Source organism: Nomascus leucogenys, chromosome X (genome assembly GCF_006542625.1).
Source record: "Nomascus leucogenys isolate Asia chromosome X, Asia_NLE_v1, whole genome shotgun sequence".
Taxonomy (NCBI): domain Eukaryota; kingdom Metazoa; phylum Chordata; class Mammalia; order Primates; family Hylobatidae; genus Nomascus; species Nomascus leucogenys.
In genome coordinates, this window is record NC_044406.1 from 85773935 (window position 1) to 85791993 (window position 18059).

Sequence of the window (18059 nt, forward strand, 5' to 3'; positions counted from 1 at the left end):
GGAAAGAGAAAAAAACAACACAAATCTTTCCTTACAATTTAGTCAAACTGAAGGCTACTATAGACATGAAAATATGCTGTAACTTAGAAAACCTTAAATTCTTTTGATAAATACCTCTGTTGTTACCTAATTTCTTCAGAAGGGCCCCTACCAAACCTTAAATGTTCATATTTCTATTGATGCAACATAATTTCCCCATTTTAATAAGTGGTGTGTTATATTTTTATTTAACTTATTTTCTGATTACTGTTTTCAGTTCCAAATGGTCCTGATGTTCTTTGGAAGAGTGTCCAAAGAAAACAAACTTTTTTTTAGCTCTCTCTCTATAGATAGATAGATAGATACACACACACACAATTTATATACACACACATACACATACATGCACATATATATTTATATATAGTTAATTGGCAAGATAAAATTGCATACATTTATGGTTTACAACATATTTTGATCTATACATTGTGGAAGGGCAAAATCAAGCTATTTAACATATGCATTACCTCACATACTGTCATTTATTTTTTGTGGTGAGAACACTTAAAATCTACTCTCTTAGCAATTTTCAAGAATGCAATATATTGTTATTAACTATAATCACCATATTGTATAATAGATCTCTTGAATTTACTCTTCCTAACTGAAATTTCATATCCTTTGACCATCTCCCCAACCCTCCCTTCAACCCTCCCCCTGCTTTCAGCCCCAGGTAACTAACCACTATTTTTTTTTTTCTTTTTTTTTTTTACTTTAAGTTCTGGGATACATGTGCAGAGCGTGCAGGTTTGTTACATAGGTATACATGTGCCATGCTGGTTTGCTGCACCCAACAACCCATCATCTACTTTAGGTATTTCTCCTAATGCTATCCCTCCTCTTGCCTGGCATCCTCTGACAGGCCCCGGTGTGTGATGTTCCCCTCCCTGTGCCCATGTGTTTTCATTGTTCAGCTCCCACTTATGAGTGAGAACATGCAGTGATTGGTCTTCTGTTCCTGTGTTAGTTTGCTGAGAATGATGGGTTTCCAGCTTCATCCATGTCCCTGAAAGGACATGACCTCGTCCTTTTTTATGGCTGCATAGTATTTCCTGGTATATATGTGCCACATTTTCTTCATCCAGTGTAACACTGATGGGCATTTGGGTTGGTTCCAAGTCTTTGCTATTGTGAATAGTGCTGCAATAAACATACATGTGCATGTGTCTTTATAGTAGAATGACTTATAATCCTTTGGGTATATACCCAGTAATGGGATTGCTTGGTCAAATGGTATTTCTTGTTCGAGATCCTTGAGGAATCTCCATACTGTCTTCCACAATGGTTGAACTAATTTACACTCCCACCAACAGTGTAAAAGCATTACTATTTCTCCACATCCTTTCTGGCATCTGTTGTTTCCTGACTTTTTAATGATCACCATTCTAACTGGCGTGAGATGGTATCTCATTGTGGTTGTGATTTGCATTTCTCTAATGACCAGTAATAATGAGCTTTTTTTCATATGTTTGATGGCCACATAAATGTCTTCTTTAGAGAAATATCTGTTCATATCCTTTGCCCACTTTTTGATGGGGTTGTTTTTTTCTTGTAAATTTGTTTAAGTTCTTTGTAGATTCTGGATATTAGCCCTTTGTCAGACAGATAGATTGCAAAATTTTCTCCCACTATTCTACTCTGCTGTTAATTCTACTTCTTTAGGTTCCACATTTAAGTGAGATCATGTGGTACTTGTCCTTCTGTGCCTGGCTTATTTCACTTAGGATGATGTCCTCTAGATTCACTCATGTTGTCACTACTGACAGAATTTCCTTCGTTATAATGGCTGAATAGCTCTTTCCCATCTTGCATGATGGCAGGTGAAAAAGTTGAGAAGCCAGATACTAAGGAGAAGAAACCCAAAGCCAAGAAGTCTGATACTGGTAGCAAGGTGAAAAAGGGTACCCTCAAGGCTAAAAAGCCCAAGAGGAGAAAGCCCTGTTGCAGCTGAAATTCTATCCTTGTCAAACGAATTGCCAGATATTCCCAATCTGCTATGTATTCCAGAAAGGCCATGTACAAGAGGAAGTACTCTGCCGCTAAACCCAAGGTTGAAAAGAAAAAGGAGAAGGTTCTTGCAACTGTTGCAAAACCAATTGATGATAACAAGAATAGCAGTACCAGGTTGGTTAAACTTCTCAAAGGGCCTAGATATTATCCTACTAAAGATATGACTCGAAAGATTTTGAGCCATGTGCACATGTACCCTAAAACCTAAAGTATAATAACAAAAAAAAAAAGAAAGGAAAAAAAAAAGATTCTGAGCCATGTCAAAAATCCCTTCAGTCAGCACATGAGAAAACTGTGAGCCAGCATCACCCGTGGGACCATTCTGCTCATCCTCACTAGGTGCCACAGAGGCAACGGGGTGGTTTTCTTGAAGTAGCTGACTAGTGACCTGTTACTTGTGACTGGACCTCTGGTCCCCAATCGAGTTCCTCTACAAAGAGCACGTCGGAAATTTGTCATTGCCACCTCAACCAAAATTGATATCAGCAATGTGAAAATCCAAAAACATCTTACTGACATTTACTTCAAGAAGAAGAAGCTACAGAAGCCCAGACACCAGGAAGGTGAGATCTTCAACACAGAAAGAGAGAAATACGAGATTACAGAGCAGTACAAAGTTGATCAGAAAACTGTGGACTCAAAAATTTTACCAAACTCAAAGCTATTCCTCAGCTCCAGGGCTACCTGTGATCTGTGTTTGCCCTGATGAATGGAATTTATCCTCACTAATTAGTGTTCTAAATTCCTTAAGAACCACCTAATGAAATAACTTACATATTTAAGTAAATAAAAAATAAAGGCTGAGTAGTATTCCTTTGTGAAAACAGTCATTTTTTAAACCTTTACCTTCTGTGTGGACCCATAGCACTTAGAATAGTATTGTCAGAAATCTTTCTTTACAGTTGGTTGTTCCAGGAGCCTTTACAATCTTGATTTATAATTTTTTCAGTAGAATATCATCAACTGTCCTACTCATCATAGTATAATATTCATGATTCAAGTCATCTGTGACTATAGTGGTCTTTCAAGCTTATTTGTTTATTGTCTTATATCTCAGTTTGAGTAGGTTACTGTGGCAACAGGCACTATAGAAATGTACAAGATAAATAATGGACTATGAATCTTCACAGGTGTCCAGCTAGGATATTTTTAATGAAAAGCCACTCTAAAATTGAAAGAATGTTTCTCATATATGTTATGACCCACATGTTGAAATCACTCATTTATAAACAGGTATGCCTATCACCAAAAAGCCAGGTGAGTTCTTCTCAATTTAGAAACACACTTTAGGAAGTTACTTTAGGTTTGCACTTAGCAAAATAATTAAAATAGTTTTACTTTATTTTTCTTAAAGTTGCCAAGCCTAAAAGCATCACAAACACTAAATGGATTCATTGTTTTTCTTCATCCATCTCAGCTCAAATCAGATGTGGCTTAACATTTGCTCTATAACAAGCACTTGTATGTCTTGATGTACAAATTTCATAGGCAAATTTTAAAGGAACTTTGACAAATGGCAATATCTGTAGATGGATTGAAGCCCAGGAGTATGAGAAGTCTGGAATTCATTTTGTGTACAGAATAGTTAAAGGAGCAGGGTGAAAAAAAAGACAACAGAGCACATGAGAGCTGCCTCCAGGGTTTGAAGATTCAGTGAAAGAGACAACTTATTCTGTAGCTCTCTGGAATGCAAAAATACAATCCAAGTGTAGCGGTGAGAAGAGGTAGGTTTGGTTTCCACATACAAAGTGGCTGTGCAACACCAAGAGCTCGTCAGTATAGAAACAACGGCCTCATGATGTAGTGAGCTGCCTGAGAGAATTCCTGGAGGGCGGGATGCTTGGAAAAGAAAGCTGCTAGGATCCCTTCAAACTCCGTTACATAATTCTTGGATAAGAATTGTGAACATTTGGTGAGCTACCATATGTTTTACCTATTTTAGCTCATTGCATCCTCACAAGAATCTTATGAAGTAGATACTATTATTACATAAACAAGGAAACTGAGTGGCAACAACAAAATTCAATACTTTGTCCAAGGCCACTTGATAGGAATAGTGGATTTGGAATTCCAACCGAAATAATTTGATGCCACAGCCAAAGCCAACTACTATGCCACAGAGCTCTTAAAACTGAGTGGCACGTTGGTTCTGTGTGACCCTAAATGTCTCCAAACAACCCTTCAGAAGTCTATGTCTATTAATAGTCTCATCTTTAGCAGTGATGCTACATATCACAAGTGTATGCGGTGTCTAAATTCAACTAGATACTAGAAGTACAACTATTTGTGTGTTTGTGTGTGCATGTGTGTATGCATGTACGTTAGGGAAGCAGTCTGAGAATATTTGGGCATTGAAAATGAGTTATCATGTATTTGCACTTAAGGCTCCTGTCTTCTGTCCACTTCTCTATCAACACTTTTTTACTGGGTGACTCATCTTGTCTCATGGCTTTACATGCTATCTACATATTGATTTCTCAAATTTAAATCTCCAGCTCTGACTCCCCAGCTTTGATCTCCAGACACATCTATATTCCTGCCTGCTTATCATGGATGTCCAATTTGGGATGCCCAAAGTACAATTCTTTCCAAAAGCTTACCTATGTGTATAGGCTTTTGCCAGAAATAAATATTTTATCTCTCTTTTTAAATTGAGTTTTGCCTCTCCACATTATACTAATACATAATGAACATGATTTTACAAGTTCCATTTTCATTTTCCAGGGCACAGTAACTCAAACCATATTATCTGAAAGCTGTGTTAAATGTCAGTTATTTCAAATACTCTTTCCAGTGACGTCAGCAAGATGGCTGACTAGAGTTACCTGGTACCCGTCACTCCCACAAAGATGAATTAAAACAATGAATAAACAACTGTATTTTGACTAAAGTGACTGAGGAAGTACACTGGAGAGCCCCAGGGGAGAAGGGAAATCCTTGTGAAGCATGGAAGCCCTTGATAACACCACAGAGAGGGGAGCGAGGCATCCTGACTCTGCCACAAGGTCTCCCCTTCCTGAATGAGCTCAGAGTCAGGGGAGACATTTTCTTATGGAGAAAAAGCAAGACAGAGATCTCCATCAGTCCCCACTGCTGCCACATACACCAGCCATCCTTGCTATCTAAAAGTTCCTTGGTCCTCAAAGGCCCCAAATCCAGTTTGGAGAGCAACTGGAAGTACATACAGCTACACTGACTTAGAGTAGAAACCCACCTTGAGCATCTTCCAACCCTAAGACTAAGCACCTATGGTTTGGGGCAATCTTGAAATTGGACCCACTGCTAGGCATCCTGCACCACCATCAGGACAAACTCCTACAGCCTACGCCCCTGAGGCAATAACAGACATCACTAATTCCGATTACAACTGAAAAAACTGCACAGGGATCACACTAATGAATCTACTCAGAAAAAAAAGCCAATGTCCCATACCCAAACAACACCCTAGGGAGTCATCTACAGGCAAAAGTCTCTCTCTATAAAAGTTACTCTATAAAATTAGAAAAAGCTTCTATTCCACTAGATGTGCAGAGATCAATGTAGGGATATAAAGACATGAAGCAAGAAAACATGACACTCCGAAATGAATACAATTAGTCTCTAGTGACAGACCCCAAAGAAAAGGACATATATAGAATGCCTGAAAGGATCAATTCAACAAGAGGATATAACAGTTGTAAATACATATGTGCCCAACAATGAAGCACCCAAATATATAAAGCAAATAATATTATTAGATATAAAGGGAGAGACAGATGCAAAACATAAAAGTAGGGCACTTCAACACCCCACTTTCAACAATAGGCAGATCATCTAGACAAAAAAATCAACAGAAACAGCAAACTTAAACTGTACCACAGACCAAATGGCCCTAATAAACATTTACAAAACACTCCATCTAACAGCTGCAGAATACACTTTCTTCTCAACTACATGTGAAACATTTTCCAGGTAGATCACATGTTAGGCCACAAAACAATTTTTAACAAATTTAAGAATACAGAGATCATATCAGGTATCTTTTCTGACCACCATGGTATGAATCTAGAAGTCAACAATTAGAAAAACTTTGGAAACTTTAGAAGTATGTGAACATTAAACAACATGTTTCTAAACAACCAAGAGTCAATGATGAAATTGAAAGGGAAATTAAAAATTTCCTTGAGAGAAATGAGAATGGAAACACATCAAACCTATGTGATCTAAGATCTAAAGTTGATAGCAACAAATGTCTACACCAAAAAATAAAGAGATATAATAACCTAACAATATTGTGCAAGAAACAAGAAAAACAAGAGCAAACTAACCTAAAATTAGTAGAAGGAAGGAAATAATAAAGCTCAGAGTAGAAATAAAATGGAGACTAAAAACCAATTTAAAAAATCAACAAAATAGAGTTGGCTTATTGAAAAGATAAATAAAATGGACAAACCTTTAGCTAGACTAAGAAAAAAGTGAGAAGGCTGAAATAAATAAAACCAGAGATGAAAAAGGAGACATTACAACTGATACCACAAAAGACAAAGATCATGAGACTATTATGAATAGCTATATACCAACAAATTTAATAACATAGAAGAAGTGGATAAATTCCTGAACATACAGTGTACTGTGATTAAATTATGAAAATATAGAAAATCTGAACAGACCAATAACAAGTGAGGAAATTGAATCAGTAATAAAAAGTCTTCCATCAAAGAAAAGCCCAGGACCTGATTGATGGCTTCCATGATGAATTCCACCAAACATTTAAAGAAGAATGAATACCAATTCTTTTTTAAATACTCCAGAAAATTAAGAAGGAATACTTCCAAACCCATTTTATGAGGTCAGTATTAGCCTAATTCCAAAAACAAATAAGTACACAACAAAAATAACAAAATTACAGGTCAATATCCCTGATGAACATAGATGCAAACATTCTCAGTGAGATACTAGCAAACCAAATCCAACAGTGCATTAAAAAGATCATTCACCATAATCAAGTGGGATTCATGCCAGACATTCAGGGAAGATTTAACATATGCAAATAAAAAATTTGATCCACCATATTAACAAAACGACAAAAAGCATATGATCATTTCAAAAGATGAAGAAAAAGCATTTGACAGAATTCAACAACCATTCATGATTAAAAATAAATCTCTAAAAATTAGGTATAGAAGGTGTCTACCTCAACACAACAAAGGCCATATATAACAAACCTATAGCTAACATCATACTCAACGGTGAAAAGCTAAAATCTTTTTCTGTAAGATCAGAAACAAGTCAAGGATATCCACTTTCACCATTTCTGTTCAACTCAGTACTGAAGTCCTAGCCAGAGCAATTAGGCAAAAGTAAGAAATAAAAGGCATCCAAATTGGAAAGGAGAATATCAAATTGTTCCTGTTTATAGACAATGTGATCTTATATATAGAAAACTGTAAATACATCAGCAAAAAAAAAAAAACCTTTTAGAACTAATAAATGAATTAAGTAAAGTTGCAGGATACAAAATCAACATACAAAAATCCGCAGCATTTATATATGCTATAGTGAACTATCTGAAAAAGAAATTTAAAAACCAGTTCCATTTATAACAGCTACTAAAAATAAGATACCTAGGAATAAACTTAACCAAGGAGGTAAAAGATCTCGACACTGAAAACTGTAAAACTTTGATGAAAAAAACTGAAGAGAATACAAATAAATGGAAAGATATCCCATTTTTATGAATTTTAAAAAACTTATATTGTTAAAATGGCCATATTACCAAAGAGAGCTATGGTTTTAGTGCAATCCCTATGAAAATTCCAGTGTCACTTCTTGTAGATATAGAAAAAGCAATCCTAAAGTTGATATCGAACCACAAAATACCCAAATAAAGCTGGGGGTATCACACTATCTGACTTCAAAATACACTACAAATTATCACGTATACTCCATAAATATTTACAATTATTTTGTATAAATATAAAAATATATTATATAACACAAAACTACACTGACCAAAAGAGCATGGTGTGGGCATAAAAATAGACACAAAGACTAAGGAAACAGAATAGAGAGCCCAGAAATAAATTCACACATATACAGCCAACTGATTTTTGTGGAAAAAGTCTATTTAATAAGTAGCTCTGGGAAAATTAAATATCCACACACAGAAGAATGAGACTAGACTCCTACCTATCAGTATATACAAAAATCAACTCAAAATAGATTAAAGACTTAAATGTAAAACCTGAAACTATGAAACTACTAGAAGAAAAATAGGATAAATACCTCATGACATTGGGCTGGGCAAGGATTTTTTAAATAAGACCTCAAAAGCACAGGCAAAAAAAGCAAAAACAAACAAATGCTGTTATATTGAACTAAAAAGCTTTTGCACAGTGAAAGAAACTATTAACAAGGTGAAAAGACAACCTACAGAATGGGAGAAAATATTTCCAAACTATACATCTGACAAAAGATTACTATTCAGAATATATAAGGAACTTATACACTTCAACAGCAAGAAAACAAATAACCTAATTTAAAAATGGACAAAAGAGGGGGAGGGGGGAGGGGCAGCATTAGGAGATATACCTAATGCTAAATGACGAGTTAATGGGTGCAGCAAAACAACATGGCACATGGATACATATGTAACAAACCTGCACATTGTGCACATGTACCCTAAAACCTAAAGTATAATAATAATAAAAAAAAAACTGTTAACCTTATTGTTAACAATAAAGCAGTGCTATTTGGCATTTATTAAAAAAAAAATGGACAAAAGACCTTAATAGACATTTCTCAAAAGAAGACATACAGTCAACAGATATGTGAAAAAATGCTCAGTATCACCAATCATCAGGGAAATGCCTATCAAAACCACAATGAGATACCACCTTAGTTAGAATGACTATTATCAAAAAGACAAAAGAAAACAAGTGTTGGTGAGGATGTGCAGAAAAAGAAACACTTAGACACTGCTGGTGGAGTTGTTTCCTATCACAGCCATTATGGAAAACAGTATGGTGGTTCCTTAACAAACTAAAAATAGAACTACTATATGATCCCACAATCCCACCACTGGGTATATATTCAATAGAAATGAAATCTGTATGTCAGAGAGATCATGGCACTCCCATGGTTAATGCAGCACTATTTTCAATAGCCAAGATATAGAGTCAACCTCAGTGTCCATCAATGCATGAACAGATAAAGAAAATGTGGCAAACAGACCGGGCGTTGTGGCTCACACCTGTAATCCCAGCATTTTGGGAGACCAAGGTGGGAGAATCACTTGAGCGTAACCTTGAATTCCTATTCAAGGTTACAGTGAGCTATGATCATCCCACTGCACTCCAGCCTGGGAGACAGGTCTCAAGAAAGAGAGAAAAAGGAAAGGGAAAGGGAAAAGGAAAAAAGTAAGAGAGAGAAAGAAAGAAAAGAGAAAGGGAGAGAAAGAAAGGGAGCAAAAGAAAAAAGAAAATGTGGTATATATACACAATGTAATATTATTTTGCGATAAAAACTGAAATCCTGCCATTTGTGGCAAGATGGACAGATCCAGGGGTTGTCGTGTTAAGTAAAATAAGCCAGGCATAGAAAGACAAATACTGCATGATCTCACTCACATATGGAATCTTTAATAATGTTGATATCATAGAAGCAGAGAGTACAACAGTGGTTACCAGAGATTGGGGAGGGAAAGAGGAAGAGGTGTAAAGGGGGAGGTTGGTCAAGAGGTACAAAGTTACAATTAGATAGGAGGAATAAATTCTGCTGTTCTATTGCACAGTAGAGTGACTGGCTAACAGTAAAATATTACATATCATAAAGTAACTAGAAGAGCTTTTGAATGTTCTCACCACAAAGAAATGATAAATGCATGAGGTAATACACTACCTACCATAATTCGATTACTATACACATAGATATGTGTTGAAGCATTAAACTGTATCCCATAAATATGTACAGTTACAATGTGTCCATTAAATACATTAAATAAAAATTAAACAATACCCTTTTCAACTTTGAAACTGTATGTACACTCTTTACAAGGTATAATGTTTCAGAATTAGACTGAAAAATAGGAAGATATAATGAGCTATCATTCTAGATCCCCTTTGTTCTTTTTCTGTAATAAAATAATTATCATTTCTGGGAAAAATAAGTTGTCATACCTAAAAAGCCTGGGAACATGATAATCTAGTTGAAAAGCATAAACATTGGAATCAGATACACCTGGGTTTAATCTGCCATTCACAGGCTATGTAACTCTAGACGAGTTGCTTAGGCTCTGAGACTCATTTCCTGATTTGTAAATTGGAGATGTTACAGGATTTTATTGGAATGAAGTAAAATATTCCGAGCCTAGTGCCTATTACATAGTAGGCTTGAAATAGTTGTTCACCTGCCCTCTCAGCACTCCCAAAAAACATTCTTCTGTTATAGAGTATGAGTGAGGGAGCTGAATATAAAAGTAGAGAGTTGATATAAACTCTTGGACACTCTAGTTCAGTGTGTTATGTTCCCTTAAACTCTTAATTATGTCTTTCCCTTTAGTGCTTTAACTTTGTTGTATATATAGATATATAAAACTCTGTTGCATTGCATTCATATTTTTTGACTTATTTTGACTGCTATTAACCTGTCAAATATTTGTTCTTCTTTAAATTTATATTTTAAAAGGTATGTTACATTCTTTCTCATGATTTTATCAGAGCTTGAAAGCAAAATCTTATTTTGAAGAAGACATTGTCAATGTTATATTGAAGCCAATAAAAAAATTGGATATGCAGGAAAAATATTGCTTCACAGGTAAATTTTAATGTTTAAAATATGACATTTTCAGTCTCTATCTGCATTGTTTATCTCAGAATATTCAGAATATGATGAGTGGCTGAAAGTGAATCTGAATTCTCTCCTACTCCTGGGCAGTAATAAGCCTATAACTTTAGAAATGTAATGAGGAACCCAAACTAAAAAAGAAACAAAGATTTTTCACTTTAGTTTTGTGCGGATTTTCAGAAAGAAGCAAAAGAAATTTGCAGATTTGGCTCTTGAGCAAGTTACATTTAACATGTTGGTATGAGAACAAATGTGACAATTAAAAACAACCAAATGGTTACCTAGTTTAGAGAGCAGAGAGGGAAAAAATAGAAAGTAACACCTTCTGTGGAAGTAAAAGAACAAATGGCAATGCTAGATATGGAATTGCATCAATATAGTTCTTTTTCCAATATAAAATGCCTTGGAAACTTACAGCAAATAATACAAACTTGACAGAATATGTTCTCAGATTTACTTTCTATACCTTATAAAAAGACTAACAGGCAGTTCAAGCATCGTGTGCACCTTGGCTTTTCTTTTTTATCTCTTAGCCAGTTGGCTTGCTATTGTCCCTTTCCTACTTTCACCACTTCCTCCACTGTGCAGTACTTACCCTTGCTCTTAACAAATACAGATTGTACTCAGGAGAAAACATATTGCTCTGAACATACCAATAAACAACAAATTTTAGCCCAGCTTTTTTTTTCCAGTGTTCTACAAATTGTGGCCTAAGAAATATCTGCAGCAGAATTACCTGGTGTATTCATTAATTCTTAGGCTCCACCCTAGACCTAGTAAAGCAGAATCTCTGAGGATAGGGCCTGGCAATCCACAAATTAAACATACTTTCCTAGTGATTACACTCACGTTGGAGAACCACATCATCCAGTGATCATTTATTTAAACTTAACATGATTCAAATTACTGAGACTTCCCTCTTCCAAAGACACTCTTTTAACCACAAGAGGGACAGATGAGAAGAGTAGAAAGCTCGGGGCTACATGCCGGAAGACAAGAGACCAACTCCTGCTTCTAACACTTTATGAGCATATGATCTGGCTTTCAGCCTCCTCATCTGTAAGACAGGAGAAAACCACCTGCCCAAGCCATCTCAGAGGGCTGAACAGAAAACAAAATGTAATGGAAAGTGTTTTGAAAACTGTAAATTTCTACACAAGTCTGAAGTCTTGTCATATTATTTTGATGATACCTAAGACGATTTTCCGAAAACTGCCTCAAAGAGAATAAAGAGAGAGTTTAGAAAAAGAAGGAAAGATGTGTTTTTTAGACAAGGGGTTAAGACTATGTAAAGAATTATTAGCATAAAGTTTTCCCAGATGACTTCTATCTACTTCCATTAAATCTAGTAACTAATTCATTCATGCCATTTGTGCCATGTACCACACTAGCTGCTAGAGATGCAGTGAAGAAAATGATATTATCACCCTGGATCACAACTATACATGGGGAGATAGACACGATTCATTATAGAACAATGTGACTACTAATATGCAAAATGCTAGGAAACAAATAGGCAGGAAGATCAGGAGGGATTTGTGAATGTTTTCATTGAGGAGGATATATTTGTGTTGTGCCTTAAAGGATGTGTAGAGGTTCACTAGTCCTTTAAAAGAGGAAGGATCTTCAGGAAGAAGGCACAGTATCAGAAAAGTTCTCTGTCTGAAAGTGCAGAGTGGGTTTGGGGAGCATGAGGAATAATCTGGACAAGTGAAGCACAAGGAATTTTGCAGTCACAGGTGGCTTCATGACTTGCTCTTCTGCTAATTGTGTGATTCCCTAGTTTATTTATTTGTTAAATGGAGACAAGAAGAACTTGCAGAATTATTTTGAGGAATAAGTATTGTGTAGGCCATTGTTGCATTGCTATAAAGGAATACCTGAGACTGGATAATTTATAAAGAAAAGAGGTTTAGTTGGCTCACAGTTCTGCAGGCTGTAGAGCAAGCATGGTGCCAGCCTTTGCTCGGCTTCTGCAGAGGCCTCAGGAAGCTTTTACTCACGGCAGAAGGTGAAGTGGCACATCTCATCAGAGCAGAAACAAGAGGTTGGGGTGGGGGGCGAGGTGCCAGACACCTTTAAACAACCAGATCTTGCAAGAACTTACTATCATGAGGACAGCACTAAGGGGTTGATGTTAAACCATTCATGAGAAATCCACACCCATGATCCAATCACCTCCCACCAGGCCCCACCTCCAACAATGGTGATTACAATTCAACATGAGATTTGAGTGGAATCACAGATCCAAACCATATCAAGTATAAAACAATAGTAGTAGGCATTCAATAATCACTACCAGTAGTAGAAATTCAACATTCTAATAATGTTTGAGAGTCTATCTAAATAGTGTAAAAGAAAAAGAAATAGGTGAAAAGTCACTGGTTCTCAAGCCCTGAACACATGGACTGGAAACAAACAGTATGTGTTCAGGACTACAGGTGTGTTATGGATTTCACAGCTGAAATAAATACAATTATTGAAGATCAGAGCATTTGAAATAACAGCATTAGAACACTGAGCACTAGCATATGCCCAAAGACTTGGTATTATCACGTTTTCAGCCTACCACCAGCAGGAAATCTGACTCAATATTTACACATATAACAGTAAGAGTCTCTATATGCCTTTATTGTTTATTTGCTCGATCCATTTATTGAACTCCCATTATGTTCCAGGCACTGGAAGTACAGTAGTGAATAAAACAGTAACTGTATCTGCCATCATGGTGTTATTAAATCCATATGCATAATAAACAGTCATTTCAAAAATATTTTAGTTTGGTTAGTAGGGTATGATAATGTTTTGGAACACTAACTTTGGCATGAAACAGAGATGTACTTGAATTCTGTCGCCACCACTTTTCAGCTATGTGACCTAGGGAAAGTGTACAGTCTGTTCTAGGACTAAATTTCTGCATGTGAAAACTGAATACTTAGCTCATGTGGTTTTTTTTGTGAGGATTAAATGAGGCACTTCATGGGAAATACTTAGCATAATATTAGCATGTATACAGTAAGCATTCCATAAATATTAGCTATTCATTTTGGATAAAATTCTATCTATAAAGACTCCACCTAGACATCTCTTTTGGGCAGTGGAACAGGCTAGAAAATTTGAATGATTATTTTGTGGAAAAACAACTGAAAATGTTGGCTAAAATATATGTAATTAAGTATTTCTATTTGCAAAGCTTTACTGGCAAGAAAGAAAGAAAAATCCTTAAAGGCCAAAAATGAAGGTAAAGCAAAAATCTAGAAAAGTAAGTACAAAAGCTAGCTTTCACTCTGGAATCATCTATAATCCCTGGTGACCTTGAGCATCAATGTTTATGACCATTTGTCTCACAGGCCTTGGATATGAAGCCTAATACCCATCAAAGGAGGGAAAATCCATAGGAGACTGTGGCAGAAAACTTAGATGTTACTGTAAGGGTTTAAGACCTTCATTATAAGGATAAGCTAAAAAATTCCACCCCACTGAAAAGGGTAGAAAGGAAATGTCTCAGCACAGGGTTGAGTTGGAAAAAAAAAAAAAAAGTCCTTCCTTAGAATTTTTAAATAAAACATGGACCTCGGGCAAATTTGGAGTCCTAAGCAGCTATTGTAATCTGCCATTTTGAGAGTCCACACCCCAACACATTGCACCCTGCCCTAGGACTCAAGAGCATGAGTGCCTCCACATCCCTGGAGCCCCATTGGCATTGCCTACCCCGAGCAACCACCATGGCTGGCTGCTATTGCTGGGGACAAAGCAGGTACCTACGTGACATATGGGACAATAAAAAGATAAAATACTCAAATTTTCAGAGTCCTGAAAGGCAAAGAGTAAATGGCACGGTTACATATAACAAAATAATAGATGAAAACTTCCCAAGTCTAGCATGAGATTTAGACATCAAGATGTAGCAAGCTCACAGATCCCAAGTAGATATAATGCAAAAAAAATGTCTTCTCACAACATATTATACTCAAGCTCAAAGGTCAAAGATGAAAATACAATTTTATAAACAAGAGAAAAGCATCTAGTTATTTATAAAGGAATTCACATCAGATTAACAGTGAATTTCTCAAGATAAAACTTACAGGCCAAAAGAGAATGGAATAATATATTCAAAGTGCTGAAATAAGACAACTGTCACCAAAGGGTACTCCACCCAGCACAGTTATTCTTCACAAATGAAGGAGAAATAACGTCCTTCCCAATCAAGCAAAAGCTAAGGGAATTTATCACTAGACTAACCCTGCCTGAAATGCTTAAGGGAATCCTACACCCAGAAGTGAAAGAATGCTATCTACTACCATGAAAACAAACAAACACAAAACCCACTGGTAGAGCAAACACCAACAAGGAAAAGACTCAAATGTTACCACTACAGAAAACTACCAGATCACAACGATTAAAAACATAGAAAATAAAAGAATGGAGTATGTATAAAACAAGGAGAAATAATAAAATAACAGAAATAAACCTCCACATATCAATAATAATCGTAAGTAAATGAATTAAACATCCCACTTAAAAGATATACACTGGCTGAATGAACAAATAAACATCACCCAATTATATTCTGCCTACAAGAAACACCTGTAAAGACAGATGTAGACTGAAAGTAAAGGAGTAGAAAAAGGTATTTCACGCAAACAGAAACCAAAAGTGAGCAGGAGTAACTACACTTATATCAGATAAAACAGACTTTAAGTCCAAAAAAGTAAAAAGAGATGAAGTCATCATATAACAATGAAGGAATCAATTCAGCAAAAGAATATAACAATTCTAAACATATATGCATCCAACACCAGAGCACCCACATATATAAAGCAAATATTGTTAGATTTAAACAGAGAGATGTATTCCAGTGGAATAACAGTTGTGGACTTCAACACCCCACTCTCAGCATTAGACAGATAATCTAGAAAGAAAATTAACAAAGGAACATTGGCTTTAAACTGCACATTAGACCAAATGGACCTAACAGACATTTACAGAATATGGCATCCAACACTCACAAAATACACAGTTTTTCTTATTATTCAAGACAGACTATATGTTAGGCCACAAAACAGTCTCAACAATTTTTTAAATATCAAAATCAAACCAAGTATCTTCTCAGATCACAATGGAATAAAACCAGATATCAATACCAAGAGGAACTTCGGAAACTGTACAAATACATGGAAATTTTAAAAAATGCTCCTGAATGACTATTGTGTCCATAAAAAGTAAACAGAAAATAAAAATATCTCTTGAAACATGAAAATCAAAACACAGTATCCCAAAACCTATGGAATACAGCAATAGCAGTGCTAAGAGGGACGTTTATAGCAATGAACATCTACATTAAAAAAGTAGATTTAAAATAAACAATCTATTAATGCACCTCAAGGAACTGGAAAAGCAAGAATGAATCAAACCCAAATTTAGTAGAAGGAAAGAAATAATAAAGATCAGAGCAGGACTAAATGAAATAGATTAAAAAACTACAAAGGATCAATGAGGCTGGGCGTGGTGGCTCTCGCCTGTAATCCCAGCACTTTGGGAGGCCAAGGTGGGTGGATCACCAGGTCAGGAGATCAAGACCATCCTGGCCAACATGATGAAACCCCATCTCTACTAAAATACAAAAAATTAGCCGGGCGTGGTAGTGCACACCTGTAGTCCCAGCTACTTGGGAGCCTGAGGCAAGGGAATTGCTTGAACCCAGGAGGCAGGGGTTGCAGTGACCCAAGATCATACCACTGCACTCCAGCCTGGTGATAGAGCAAGACTCCCTCTCAAAAAATAAAAATAAAAATTATCAAAGAAACCAGAAGTTGTTTTTTGCAAAGAAGAACAAAATAAACCACTTGCTAGACAAACCCAGAAAAAAAAAAATAGAAGAGACCCAAATTAGAAATGAAGGAGACATTACAACAGATATCACAAAACAAGTGGTACAAAATAAACACAACAGATTATCAGAGACTATTATGAACAACTATACACTAAAGAACTGGAAAACCTAGACAAAATGACTAAACTCCTGGACATCTGCCACATTCCCAGATTGAATCAGGAAGAAATAGAAAGCCTGAACAGAAAAATAACGAGTAATGTGATCAAAAAAGTAACGAAAAGTTTCCCAGGCCGGACACGGTGGCTCATGCCTATAATCCCAGCACTTTGGGAGGCCGAGGCAGGTGGATTACCTGAGGTCGGGAGTTCGAGACCAGCCTGACCAACATGGAGAAACCCTGTCTCTACTAAAAATACAAAATTAGCCAGACATGGTAGCACATGCCTGTAATCCCAGCTACTCGGGAGGCTGAGGCAGGAGAATCTCTTGAACCTGGGAGGCAGAGGTTGCGGTGAGCCGAGATCACGCCATTGCACTCCAGCATAGGCAACAAGAGTGAAACTCCATCCCCCCCCACCCCCCAAAAAAGAGAAGTAATAAAAGTTTCCCAACAAAAGTTTGTCCAGAGTCAGATGGCTTCATTGTCAAAGTCTAACAAACTTTCAAAGAAGAACTAACACCAATTTTCCTCAAACTATTCCAACAAATTGAAGAGAAGCAAACTTTCTCTAACTAATTCTAAAATGCCAGGCTTACCTTGATACCCAAAGCAGATAAGGAAATAATGAAAAAAGAAAACTACAGGCCAATATTACTGATGAAAATAAACGTAAAAGCCCTCAAAAAATTAATAGCAAACTATATCCAACAGCACATCAAAAAAAATAATATAGCATGATCAAATGAGATTTATCCCAGGGATGCAAGGTTGGTTCCACATATGCAAATTAACACACATGATACATCACATGAATGAAATAAATGACAAAAACGATATGATCATCTCAAAAGAAAAAAGCATTTGATAAAATTCAACATCTCTTCATGATAAAAACCCTTAACAAACTAGCTGTAAAAGGAATATACCTCAGTATAATGAAGGCCATATCTGACCAACTGACAGCCAACATCACACTGAATGGGGAGAACTGAAATCATTTGCTCCAAGAACTAGAACAAGAGATCAATGGCCACTTCACCATTCCTATTCAACTTAGTGGTGGAAGTCCTAGTCAAAGTAAACAGGCAAGAGAAGAAATAAAAGGCATCCAGATTGGAATAGAGGAAGTCAAATTGTTCCTCTTTGCTGATGATATAATCTTATATCTAGAAAACCCTAAAGACTGCACTG

General features: G+C 36.2%; 1 pseudogene; it reads left to right on the top strand.

Annotated features, from left to right (window-relative positions):
- Positions 1-1852: 1852 nt before the first annotated feature.
- LOC100581201 lies at positions 1853-2790 on the top strand (annotated as a pseudogene).
- Positions 2791-18059: the final 15269 nt, after the last annotated feature.